General features: G+C 40.6%; 2 long non-coding RNA genes across 2 annotated transcripts in view; one reads left to right on the top strand and one right to left on the bottom strand.

Annotated features, from left to right (window-relative positions):
• LOC139671358 (uncharacterized) overlaps positions 1-7,761 on the bottom strand; it is a 37,155-nt gene extending 29,394 nt beyond the window's left edge. The window contains exons 1-2 of the long non-coding RNA XR_011697721.1: positions 7,646-7,761; positions 5,435-5,566 (exon numbers count right to left, since the gene is read on the bottom strand). This is a non-coding gene — a long non-coding RNA (uncharacterized lncRNA). The remainder of the gene's footprint in view (positions 1-5,434; positions 5,567-7,645) is intronic.
• Positions 7,762-8,018: 257 nt separating this feature from the next.
• LOC139679493 (uncharacterized) overlaps positions 8,019-13,389 on the top strand; it is a 30,749-nt gene continuing 25,378 nt past the window's right edge. Inside the window, exon 1 of the long non-coding RNA XR_011699201.1 lies at positions 8,019-8,082. This is a non-coding gene — a long non-coding RNA (uncharacterized lncRNA). The remainder of the gene's footprint in view (positions 8,083-13,389) is intronic.

Genomic DNA, 13,389 nt, shown 5'->3' with positions numbered 1-13,389 from the left:
CTGGGCAACCAAATTATTCTGGAGAGGTCTGTGTCACTTGCTGACAGACCTTGCCTGTTCTTATCTGCCTGTTCTACCTCCCAGCAGGAACTAGCTCAAGGGTTCAGGATACATTTAGAAAATAAGAAGCCTAGGGCCAGCAAGCATTTCTGCATCAACTTGCAGCTCAAGAGGTATATACTGTAGCACTTGAGATCTCTGCAAGAGCCCTTTAGCTACCCTGCCTGCACTGTGAAAAGAATTACACTGTTTAGCAGTAGCTGCAGCATGAAATGGCATGGAGAAACTATTCACAGAGGATCAGGCAAGGAAATATGTATACTTGCATGTAAGATAGGCAGATGTATCTTAGAAGAAAGAGGAATGAAGAATGCAAAGCGAAGCCATACCTGGAATTCATCGGACTATCTGCAAAAGTACTTAAGGGGGCCTCCTTTGGGTTAATTCTTTCATATGTCGCCAGAGAAAATTATAGTCCGGTTATTTTTTCACATTAATCTTTCTGCAGCAATCACCACCTTCTTCTTCATAATCTTTAAATTAAGGCATGTATTAATTATTTATACAGCTCCATCCATGTATGTGGATGCTTTACAAAGCAAATAAAATGAGGTCTTGTTCTCAGCAGAGTGTATAATTTAGCACAGGCAGAGGCAAAACAGGCAAAAAATTTAGGTGTGGAAGCAGCAGTGGAGAAGAAACTTAAGACAGGAAGGACTTGTAGAGGAGGTTGTTTTTCTAGAAGAAAAGCAATGTCATTCAGTGGCTGTGGTGGGCCTTTCTGCTGGGAAGTGAAGTTTGAAAAGAATGACAGAGACTGTGGTATTTGGAAGTCAGTTGGGGGAGTCAGAGTGTAAGGCACAAGAAGCAAAGTCCTGAGCAAGGGCAACAAAGGTCATAGGAGGACATGCTTGGGTTGTCCACAATCTCTGGTATGACTGAGACAAGAACTATGATGAAGAACAAAATGTCTGGGTGGGGAGCAAGTGAAAAATTTCAGACCAGTTGGTTTTCAGTGTTCCAAATTTGTTTTGTGGATCTCTTCTGTTTATCAACTGAAGAATATCATGGTCTGGCCATGGGCCTGCTTAAAACTATTAACAGGCACACAGACACAGGAGGATGAGCTGCTGTCCATGTGTCATTGTTCACAGCTTGTGCTGTTGAAGAAGTCAAGGTTCAAGCTTTACTCCTAGATTGTTGCTGAATTTCCCATGAGCTGTACTTTGGAGGGTATGGCCATTGCTTCTGGACTTTGCTCCTGCGTCTCTGCCCCTTCCTGCTGCTTCCCACTGGAGCAGAGGTTCAGCAGGAGAAGAGAGGCATACCACGTGCCTACGACTCATTTCTGCTCATCTCATCTGCATTTGAGTGTAGTTCATGATGCCCACCAGAAAACCTGGGCAATTCAAGATGCAGCTAATTTGTAGAACCAAGAAACCGCCCCTCCAAATTTTCTTCTTAAGTTTGGGAAAGTTGGAGCAATTTTACATTGTCTCAGGGTTAGTACAAGCAGCTCTCCTATCCCCTCTGCTGAGATGCAGCCTACAGCTTAAAATTCTTCCTCCTTTGCTCCTTGTGACCTGCAGCCATTCAAAATGACCAAGCAGAGCTGTCAGAAAATTACTGCTACTATGTGCTTCCGGGGAGTAGTGGGGACCTGGGGGCACCCACCGTGGGGGGTCTGTGTGTCCCCCAGCTAGCATGCTCTCTCATGGGAATGGTCTGTTTGTGGCTTTTGGGTGCCCAGTTGAAGATACACTCACACTGCAGCGTGGAAAGAAAACTACCAGAGATTGGATATCTTTGCAGGGAAATGATCTTATCCCATGAAGCTCTGAAATTTAAAAGAAGTTCCAGTTTGACATATCATCAAGATAGATTGTTGATTTTCTTGGGAAAAGCACAGAAAAAGAGCTCTCTTGGATCTCGTAGTTGTCACTGGACTCACTCATGCAGAATAAAACTCATGCTCAAACTTTTACTCTACACTGCCAAACTTTTTTTTTCCTGCTAACTTGTTGCTTTAAATATAAACATGTTGCAAGGGCTCTTTCCCTTCCTCTGTCCCCAGATTTCATCTAGTGCTTCAGAGCCCCTCTCTGTGTAAACTTTAATCAGAACAAGTAAGTTTCTGTGAAAAATAGCGATTTTGTAAAATCAGTGTTTTCCAGCAAACAATTACTCAGTTGAAAAATTCTCCACCAAATCTCTGGGTAAGAGCCTGAGAAGGGTTGCCTTGAACTGCCCTTTGGACATTCCTTATGAGAGAGTCCTGCTGCCCCTCTTTCCGCAGACATCTCACACTTACAAAATAAGAACATTTATTTATTTATATCTTGTTACCTCTTCCTATCAACCCTTGCCCTCCGTGTGCAGTTCCCATGGTACAAATATCCTGTAAAACATTGAGCTGTTGCGTCATGGCTACATTGAGCTCGAAGTCTGTCTGCACAGACCTGCACACCCTGGCACTCCCTTCCTTACATAAGGATCTGGTTAAATCCCAGGTGTGCTGGAGCTCAGCCTGGTCTCCTTTCCCATATCATCATCCCTACAGTGCTTTCTGAGCACTGCTGCACAGTCCAAGGACTCTGGCCAGACCCTGCCTCAGGCAGAGCTCTTGGGTCAGGTTTTCTAGAAGCCTTCACTAACAAAGAGCACATCAGAATGATGGAAACAGCTCCTAAACTCAAAATCCAATTTGGTTTGAACAGGATTGATAACAGGGAAATTATTAAAAGTAAGGCTTGAAGCCTTCTCCTCCAGGCTTGGTTACATACCACCAGCTTGGTAACTTTTGGAGGTGCTGTGACACCACACAGCCTTCCTGTGTCACCACACAGCCTTTCTGTATCACCACATGGCCTTTCTGTGTCACAACATTGAGCCTCATCCATCCATCCATCCATCCATCCATCCATCCATCCATCCATCCATCCATCCATCACGCACCTTAGGTGGGTATGCCTGCTCCATGTTGCTTGTAGCACTTTCCCAAACAGGACTTTGCAAAATGTCATCACATGAGGAATACCAGTCCATAGCTCTCCTGACCTCTCCGCTGCCTCATTCTGTGTTTCCCCCATGCTTTTTACATGCTCATGGTCCTGGGAAGGTAGAGTCCCGTCCCTTACCTAAGCCCCATACAACATCTAAGGCAAAAATGCTACCTTACTTTCCCCAACCAGCTACAGATCTTTAAAATATGTTAAAGTAAAACAAATAAAACAGGTACTGTCCATTGCAGCTAACAAAAGGGCCATAGAGTTACATGGCTATATTCTTGACAGTGATAGAAATCTCTGCTGGCAGAGGTGCCTAGAAGCACAGACTTTGTGGCTGGATATCCTTGTGGTGACTCTTGGAAAAATTTTACAGATTAAGGATTGCCACCAGCATGTGAAATGTGTGACTCAAGGTCTCTTACCCAGTTTTATTTGCATCTATATTAAAGAAACTTGCTGGGACTTCTTGGGAAAAAATTTATGACACTTATGAAATAATTAATCACTTAAGCATTTTACCCTAAAGACAACTTTTCCTTTTCTGTGTTTCCTCCCTCCTCTCTAAATACAAAATGAAACTGAAACAAATGGCATCAATAACAACAACTTGCAAAAATATTTGCTGATTTCCTGAAGTAACACCACACAGACTCTACATTTCACTGGAATGGCCTGCGGAAAGGCTAGTGTGCACACCTAGTTGAGCTTTCTTCTGTAGATGTTTTCTAAAAAATTACATTATTTTATAAAGGTGAAATCAGTCTCTCTTCCTGTGTTTCTCGGTGCAACTTCTCTCCTTACGTGACACTGGTGCTCCTCAGTTATGCATGAGAAAGCTGCTGTACAAGTGATGGATGAGTCAGACAAGAAAATAAGAGATGTCCTGACCTCAGTTAACTGTTATAAAATTTTTTTCATGATTAAAAAAAAGAATTGATTTTTATACATGTTTATGTGAATATAAAGTCAGCCCTCCCATGAACAGGTTTGTATTTAGTAGTTTACTAGGTAAACTGGCTATGCATATTAGCTTTTAATTATTTATTTGCTCTACAGTTCTTTAACCAAAGATACTTTCCATAGCAACTTTCTATGTCACGTTACTGGTAATATACAGCAACTTAAAGTAACACATACCTACGCACAAATCATGGGGTGTGTGGGCTTGACATTGTTTTAAAGGTCATCTCTATTTACCACTAAACATATTTTCCTGCTTATTCAATAATGACACTTTTAGAAAACAACACATAAAATATTTCCATGTCATAGTCAATAAACAGCTTTTCTAATTAAAAAGGTGAGGAAGGTTTATATTTGGGGGAGAAGGGAAATAATGGATACAAGACACAGCTGCTGATATTTGAATACTACTTAGTGAGTGTAATATAATACTAACTACTCAGACATAAATCGTGTGCACTCAGCAGTCCACTAGGCAACTGCTTGCCTCATGTCCGTATTTTAATTTTTCTTGGAAGTGTGTGCACACTGGGAATCTGGTCACTTAACAGCTGGATTATGGCATTGGTGTTTTTTGAATTTTTGCAATTTATTGCCTGTTTAACAGCAATTCACATGCTTTCCTGGTGAGCACTGTCCCGTCATTTCTTGACCACTTCTAGTTGGCCCTGTCTGGTTTCTGTGCATGAGAACGGGCCTGGATCCAATAAAATACTTAAGCATGTGCTTCACTCTGAGTACCTGATAAAGGAGAGGGCTTGGGAAGTACTGACACAAATACTCCTCTAAGTGCCCGTCAGTTATGTCTGAGAGCCCTTTGACCAAAGTGGCTGCAAAGATGAGAGGAAGAATTGATATTGTGGTAGGCAGAGTCTGTGGCAAGAAGAATCTCAAGCAGGAGAAAGAAAGAAGAAAAGAAGCAGGAGCAGGAGGTAGCTCTTCTCCAGGGCAGCAGCTAGCCATACACTGGAAGTGCTGAGCCACTGACTCTGCCACAATGCCCACTATAAATGCTGATGTCCATGTTTCTCATAGCTGGAGAAAAGACCTTCTGAGTGGTCCCTGCCCATTTAAGGAGAAGGTCTCTCCTATGCATGTGAGATGACTCCTGGCATCATAATCAGCAGTGAATTTCATTAATGTGCTCTTCCTTTCTGTGCTGAAGGCAACCATGACACTGCTGCATCAGGTTGTTTCCCAAAAGCAGGCCTTGCCAAACTCCACCCCTTATCTTCCTTGGATCTACAGCTTCCTTGACCTGCATAAACCACTGGCATCTCTATGGGCCTACTCTTTGCCCATCTGAATCCCACCCATGTAGCATCTCCAGTGTGGCACTACACTAGGTGCCTCAATGGAAAACAGGCAGAAGAAATAAATGCATTTTCTTTGTGCAGTTTATCATTAAATAACATTAAATTTGTGACTTTGTGCATTATTTGTTATCACTAGCTTTTAAATACCTGCTATATTAATTTGTTTCTCCAAGTGTTATTGATAGAGTCCATTCAATAAAACCACGAAATTATTTTTTCTTGTTGTAACTGTGCCAGTACTCTCACTTTAAATAAGTCATGGTTGGGTGCTGGAGAAACCTATTGAAAGGGAACAAAACATATGTCAGGCCTCATCCACTGTTACTGGTTTGAGAGAAGCTGACTACATTCATTCAGTTGGGCAACTTATGCTGATTCATAACCTTTCCATTGAAAATAATAACAATTCTGCTTTATTGAGGACCTCCAATAAATGTCACCTCTAAAGTTCTACTCTGTTTACAGGTGTTTAGTGCTTTTCTTTCAGTTTTATGCAGTTTCAATTAGTATTTGAACTAGTTAGACAAAAATGCTTAAAAGCAAAGAAAGAGAATACTTTCCACATGAATACTTTCTATGCTTTCTTTGGTCTTTTAATACAGTAAAACTGGACAATTCATATAAGGCATGCAAAATATCATGTATTAAAATTGCAACTCTACTTTTGAAGAGAATGTTTTTTGACAATAGTTTTGTAGATTTTCCTTCCAAACCATTTAATTTAAAACATATTTAACTACATGTACTATATTACAATAATTTAACAAAGTATGACTTTAATTTCAATATCCATCAAAACTTTTAATATAGAACAACTCCTTTAATCCCACTAAAGAAAAGCACTGGAGCAAATTCTTTGCCAAAAATACAGATACTCTCAAAAAACCATCTTTCTAACCCTACTGGAAATTTAGTGCTTAACCACTCAGAGTTATAATAAAGTGAGTTTGAATTCTGTTTGTTTTCATTATTGCACTACCAAGGGCCAAAGTGTAGTGAATTTTATAGGGAAAAGATTCTTTTACCTATCACTGAATATTATGTAACTGGGGAATTAGTTTCCAAGAAGATGAATACTCTTAGAAGACCTTTCTTTTCTTCTCAGTCTTTTGAGGTGTTCTGTGACCTGATGCTTCCTTCTACATCCTAAGTGACTTGATTTCCCAGTTCCTGCAATAGGTAGGGATAATGCTGGCTCTGTAGACTCAGGATTTATCTCCCTAGTGTACTGCGATGCTGTGTAAAGTTTCCCGAGTAGCTCCATAGAAATCCCCTGTGTAAACATATTTGTCATCAGTAAAATAATTGAAAGGTGCTATATAAAACTAACGTTATCTAATTCATTTGAGGGAAGTATATAAGATGATGTGTGTATTACCAGGGATTGCAGAATGATATTGCAACAAAATTTCCACACCTGTCTTTGTTGTGACTGTTTTTCTTTCATTTTTCCCTTACAATAATCAGCATATTTTCACTTAGAGATTGTGTTTTACATGGATTAGCATCTTTTGAGGCAAGAATCTTGCAGGCATTCTAAGCAACATGCACAGGCATTTGAGGTTATATACCTCATAAATAATTAAATTAAGATTCACAGAATTCATAAAACTCAAAATATCTGAAGGTTTTTTCAGATCAACATTTAATAATAAAAAATTGTTTTAATAAAAATTTCACGTGTGGGGCTGGAGAGGTTAAAGTAACAAATATGAAGATTTGAGGTTCTTAGAAGAATAATGATTAAAAGACTCAGTGCCTCAGAGGTGTTTCATTTTCCAAACTTGGACGAATCATGGTAGCATAGACATGAGTGATTTTTTTATGCTCTAATTCTGATGTAAGTCATTACTACAGCAAGTTAGGGGAGTTTTCTCCTTTCTCAAGCGTAAGACTGTACAAACACAAAGCTGAATTTTTTCTCTAGAATCCTTTTATGCAGCTCTCAGGCCAGTCCTACTGAGGGTGGGGCACCATCTGATGAATGGCCCTGCAGTCCTTTAATTGGAAAGGCTTGGGGTTGGGCCATATTGACAAAAAAGAACGAAAAAACCCAAACCCACCCACCTGAAAAAACATCCCCAAAAACCAGCCACAAAGCCCAGATAATTTTGAATTTGTTCCAAAGCTCATGTCCATCTTAAATTTGCTGTGCTGCTTTGGAACAGTCACAAAACGGGCTTTCTCCTTTTTCACAGCCAGCACTTCAGAGAATTATCCCACACCCACCGGAGCAGACTTGGCTTTCTGAACCCCAAGTCTCCAAAGGAACTCAGCTATGTGGGATGTGAAATTCAGAGATGAGACAGGCTTAAAATGCATATGCACAATATCCTGGTTTCCCAGCAAGCAGGTTACCTGGTGAGACTCTCTTCAGGCTGAGAGGTCCCTCACAGTGTTGCTGTTGGTACAAGGCTCAACAGAAGAACCCCTTCTGCCACTGGCTTGAGATCACTCAATGGAGATAGTCACCTGGGCACAGTCCGATCCCTGGAATGGGATTAGGACATATGTATGCAGAAACACCTGAGCTCCACCCATATAACTGACACCTGAATCCTGTTTTTACCAACAGATACATAGCTTTAAAGAAGGGTGGGTGGAGAGGGCAAGAAAAGCATGTTCACAAAGTTGTGTAAGCTCATTTCTGCATGCAGCTTGATAGTTGCAATATCAGTTATACTCCTCAGCTTCCAAGAAACAGCTGACCACAGGGATGAAACTTGTGTGGGAGGAAGAGGGAGCATGCTTGGCAGCTGGCCTCAGACACAGAAATCGCTGCCACAGGAGGACAGGTTAGTAACAAACTGGACTTATTTGGAGCACAGTGTAAAATTTCCCAGTTTCAGCCTTAGTTCCTTCCATGATAATAACTCTCAGAGGGTAAAAAGTAAGGGACAGTGGTGAGATTTTGCTTTTTGTGAAAACTTCACATTTATAAGATACTTGGTTGCAATGATGATGGGGAAAAGTTGTTTTCTCCTATAGATCTGGGAGTCTTGTAGTCTTGACTTACACTTTCCCTGGTATTTAACTAACCTGGGTAAGTTTAGTACTAGATACCTGTACTCTCAAAGGGCTTTGTCCCAGTGAGATCTACAGTAACCCTGGGGGAAGGGAAGGTTATTTCTGGATATATTTTAGGATTATTTGGAAATAATAGTAATAATTAAAAATAATGTAGTCTTATGGTTTCACAAAGAGGAAAAATTAAGTTTGGGATACTTTGGCTAAAACAGTATCTTAAACAGAGTTTTATGGCTGTTTAAAAATGTTTATGAATTTGAAGTCCGATTTTTCTTTTCCTTGGGCCCTTACATGCTGCTGATATAGAAAGAACAGTCATCAGTCATTTTTAGCTGCTGCTTTCATAAGTAGGAACCAATAAAACATTTTAGGTTGGACACATACATGTTATGTTTAGAACAACCACCCACTATCTACCATATGCTGTCACACTCTCTTCACAGAATGAAAGAGTGAGTTTCTCTTTAATACCTTCCTCCCTGCATTTAATTTATTTTAAAATTTACAAATGACAGACGCAATTTCTTTTCTAAAGTAGACTGAAATGCAGGAACTCATTGTTTCATGGTCATGGTATAGTAATGCTTCTGGCTTTATATTACCTATTCCATGAAGAAAGTTTACTGAAATGAACCAAGCTCTACAACTGAATTGAAAATCTAGTACAAACTACCTCATATAGCATACGAATGAACTACAGAATACCCAAGTGTCTGGACCCCAATCCAGCAAACCATTTTTCAAGCATGAGAAGAGTCTTGGAAAAAAAGAGAAGTTATTGTGCAAGGCTGCAAATGCTTGCAGAAGACACTGTAGATGTTTTTCAAGATTGGCCCAAAATGCTCATGACTCTACAAAACTGATAATTAATGAAATCATACGATATTCTTCATGTTGTGGTCTTATCTACAGGTTATTTTGTAATAGCTAATATTTTCTGTATTGTTGAGGCTTATGAAAGAGCAGTAAATGGTAAACTCAGGCTGTGTGTAGCTTTATGTCTAGTGTGGTAGGGAGACCTGAACTACCTGTAAATAGTGCTCCTAAGGCTCCCCTAGGAGCAAGGTCTATCCAGCAGCGTTTTAACTGCCAGCACAGAATTCACATAAGGTTTGATCCCTGGTTTGTGCGTGCTGAGAAAGAGTGAGGGTAAACTAAAGTTAACACTGATCCACAGCCCTGGCAACCATGGGAGGATGGAATTCATGGGCACATGGTGGACGGGACCAGATAACACATGTTCTGGTGCTAACATGATCATTGTTCGTTTCATCCTGAATCTAAGGAACCTGTTAGCCATACAGGTTTTCACTGAATCACATCAATGTGCAGAATACTTTTGAGTCGAGATGGACTTTTTCCCTTTCCAAGACACTTTCTGCATTTCTAACCTGCCTTGTTAAAATGGATCTGGTAGGTCTGAGGTACCCCCAGCTGGTGGGAGGACTGCCTGGTAACCAGGACAGTGTTCTTCTGATTTTATTCTCTGACACACTGTCTTTTTCCACCCATCTTATGCTCTTGCACCTTTTTCCTTGAATATTTCCAGACCCTGTGCATATACATGAGCAGAACAATGCAGATTTAACCTGTGTCCTCAGAAAGTGGGTTAAACCACAGACTAGAATATGGCTGGTTGCTGCATACTGCTATGGGAACAAATTGGAGGACATGGTGTGACTTCAGCTTATGGAGAAAAGAGTCATACCCTGAATATGCAAGTGATTACTTTTTGAAACAGAACTAGCCTCATGGAAAATGCTATTTATTGCTAAGCTTTCACAAATGTTACTGTAATTATAGAACCATTAAACAGCAGGATCTATGGGGCAGGGTCTTTATTGACCCTGAGAAGCAGCTAATGCACTCTGAGATACTCTAAACAATTCCACCAAGCTTCATCAGACTGTCCATTGAGTCTGCATCATGCTCCCATGCTCACTGAATCAGGTAGATATACAAAGAAAGTAATCTGAAGAGCAATAGCTGAGCAGTAAATCAGATGGAAGGGAAGAAAGTGCATTGTATAGTTGTAAAATGTGATTTCTCTGAGATGATGGTTTTGGGAGAGCCTTTCAATTGACCAGTTGTATTACTGGGTCGGTTTAGCTCAGAGAGAAGTTCATACTGGTGCAGCGCTTTCTGTGCAAGAGAGTAGTTGGTGTGATGCTTGTGACCTGCATTCTTCAGGGTCTGGAAATACAGTCCCTGGCAGAGTGGCAAATGAGATAATTTACCAGTATGGCATATTTACTCTGCTGATAGTAGTAGAGCCATAATCATAAAAGACCTTTCCCACATCTTATAGTCTGCTCACCACCCTCCTCTTGCCTAGATCTCTCCTAAAATGCTTCCCTTTCCATGTTGCCTACCAGAAGGCAGTATATTTACCTAAAAATCCCACCTTGCTATGGAAGCATCATGTTGGTCACACACCTTAATTAACTGTGATAATATTTTGGTAATCTTTGGCTTTCCTTGCCTCGTCAACTGAATTGTTTATCCATGTCACTAATTGCTGTGTAAAACTGAATTGAACACATTGAGACAAAGGCCAAATAATTTGATTCTTTTATAGAGCTTAGACCTGACTTCACTTAAAAAAACTTAAATCAACGCACTATTATTTTGCAGAGGAAGATTATTATAATTCGTAAAACACTGGTAAGGAGGGAAACAGAGGGATGAAGTGACTTCAGTGTTATCAAATATGGCACTGCTGGATCTAGGAGTAAATAGAACTCCATTTCCAGTTCAAAGTTGCTGGAACCCATGGCTCATTTGCTTAGCAGCTGCTTGGGAACCAGCAGAGCCTCAGGATTCACTTTTTCCAAAGCACCTAATAATGTATTTCCATCTTGCAATTTATCTATTAATATTTAAAGAAGCCTCTAGCAACACATTTGCAAGAGCAGCTATGTCAAACTGTCATGGTGTCAGTTCCTTTGCTGAATTTGCTAGATGTTCAAGTGGAGCACATCAGTATTTTTATGTGAATTCTAAATAAGGATTAAAGATTGCCTTATTCCTAGTGTTACTGCTGCTACTTACACAAGGGCTTCTGCAAGGTAGATGTTGTAGTTTTGTTACCAACATAGACCCTTTTGTGAGAAGTTGGTGCAGGAAGTGGCAGAATGGAGTCTCACCTCTGAATACTTTGAAAATTACCATTTATTTTCTGGAGTCTGAGGTGAACACTATTCCTGTGAAATCAGAGCAGGTAGCCATCAACTATACAATTTTGGTTGCGATCACTGTCCTTAAGCTTTAGAATATTCCTATGCAAAAGCAAAAGAGCCATATGAAGGGCCGGGCCTTAGAGTCAGCACTGAGAGTGGAATACCCGGCAAATAACTACACAACCTGTGTGCATGCACGTGGAGGCTGGGAATCATATCCTTATCATGTAGGTGAGGAAAGGGGGGAAAAAATCTATGTTGATAAATGAAAATAAGAGAGAACATGAGGACAAAGATTTACAGAGAATAGATGATCTGGCTGCAGCCACAATGCACATTTATTCAAAGGCAAGAAATCTGTAGAGTAGTTAGAGAATGTAAAGCACAGTATAAATGCTAAGGGATATTTGTCCAGATGATTTATACTTATATAACATTCCTTTCCAATTAAACTTACAGTCATTTAGCAATGCCTATATTTTGGATTTGTTAGTTTTGTAAGAGTAATGCACCCAAGTCCCATTGAGGTGAAATGAACCAGATAAGCAAACTCTTGGAAGGGAGCATGGTAGGGCAATTCTGCAGTCTTAGGCTTTATTCTCACAGGATTTACAGGCGAGTGGGAATATTGAGGGGGGGAATAAAAAAGCTGGCATTGTTGCAAGAATAGTTTGGAGCTCATCAGGCAATCTATGCATATTTTCACAAATATTTGGGGCAGGGGGCAGGGAGAGAAAAGTACATAATTTAGACCTGCAAAGAGGCATGTTTAACTTGCACTCTACTCTGACCACTTACATGGAACTTTACTCCCCTCCACTCTCTAAACACAGATAATTGCCATGGCAACCACTGTATTTCAAGACTCTTACACATATACTCGCACCTTTCTTAAAGAAACACAGAGCACAACAATGTAGGATCGACACAGTAAATCACTGGGCTGTTTTTTATTTGTTGTTAGCTAACTGTCAGGATTTAGGGAAGAGCTGGAGACTTTCAACCCATATCAGTTTCAGGCCAAAACCAGAAGATGTTTAGACAGACACTTTGACATCTTACTAAAAAATTGGATGTTATTTGGTAACTCTGAGTAAAGGAATGACTGATCATCTCTCTGGGTGTAGGGTGAGAAGATTCCTGAGCTAGGGGAGGAGATTAAGGGCCTAATACTGAAATCCAGTGAGCCACCTTTAGGATTAGACACTAATTTTTCAAACAAGGACCTGTGACACTCGAGGAACTCCCTGGTAACACACTGAACTTTAACATCACCAGCCCCAGAGAGTAAACACACTGGATGAGTGTCTGCAGCTGCATTGCTACTTGCTGTTTTCAAGTTTTTATTCCAGTAGCCCTACTGAAACACAGACACTGTTTGCTAGGTGCTGTGCAAGCACAAGGCAGGAAAAGACTTCTGCCTTCAGAACTAAGATATGAGCTGCCCAGAGAAACACCCCAGCCTGTCACGCCTGGGTGCACAAAGGGCAGGACCGGGAGAGGTGCCGGGTGTGAGGCAGGTGCAGAGCCAGCACAGCACCAGCCCTGTCCTTGCCCCCTGCTGCCTCTCCCTAAGGATTTCCTTGTTTACTTCGAGTGTCTGACATGGGGCCAGGAAAGTGGCACCTGAGGGAAGGAGCCAGCCCTTTGCCCAGAGGGCAGCATCCAGTATGCAGATATAAATATTGCTGGTTGTTTTCCCTCTGTTATGTTTGATTAGTGAATCAGGAAGTAAGAAGGATCAATGTTTTGTTTGGGAGAGGAATATGCTCTATTTTTTTTTTTTGTGTTAATGATCTTCATCTCAGTGTTTGCAGTCTGGGCTTCTATCTCAGTTGGTTCTCACATACTTTATGAAGCATTACTAGATATCGTTATGAAGATGTGAACTTTCAA

Source organism: Pithys albifrons, chromosome 1 (assembly GCF_047495875.1).
Source record: "Pithys albifrons albifrons isolate INPA30051 chromosome 1, PitAlb_v1, whole genome shotgun sequence".
In the NCBI taxonomy this organism is placed as follows: domain Eukaryota; kingdom Metazoa; phylum Chordata; class Aves; order Passeriformes; family Thamnophilidae; genus Pithys; species Pithys albifrons.
The sequence above is the reverse complement of the archived record's forward strand: the minus strand, read 5'-3'. Positions and strand labels throughout refer to the sequence as shown.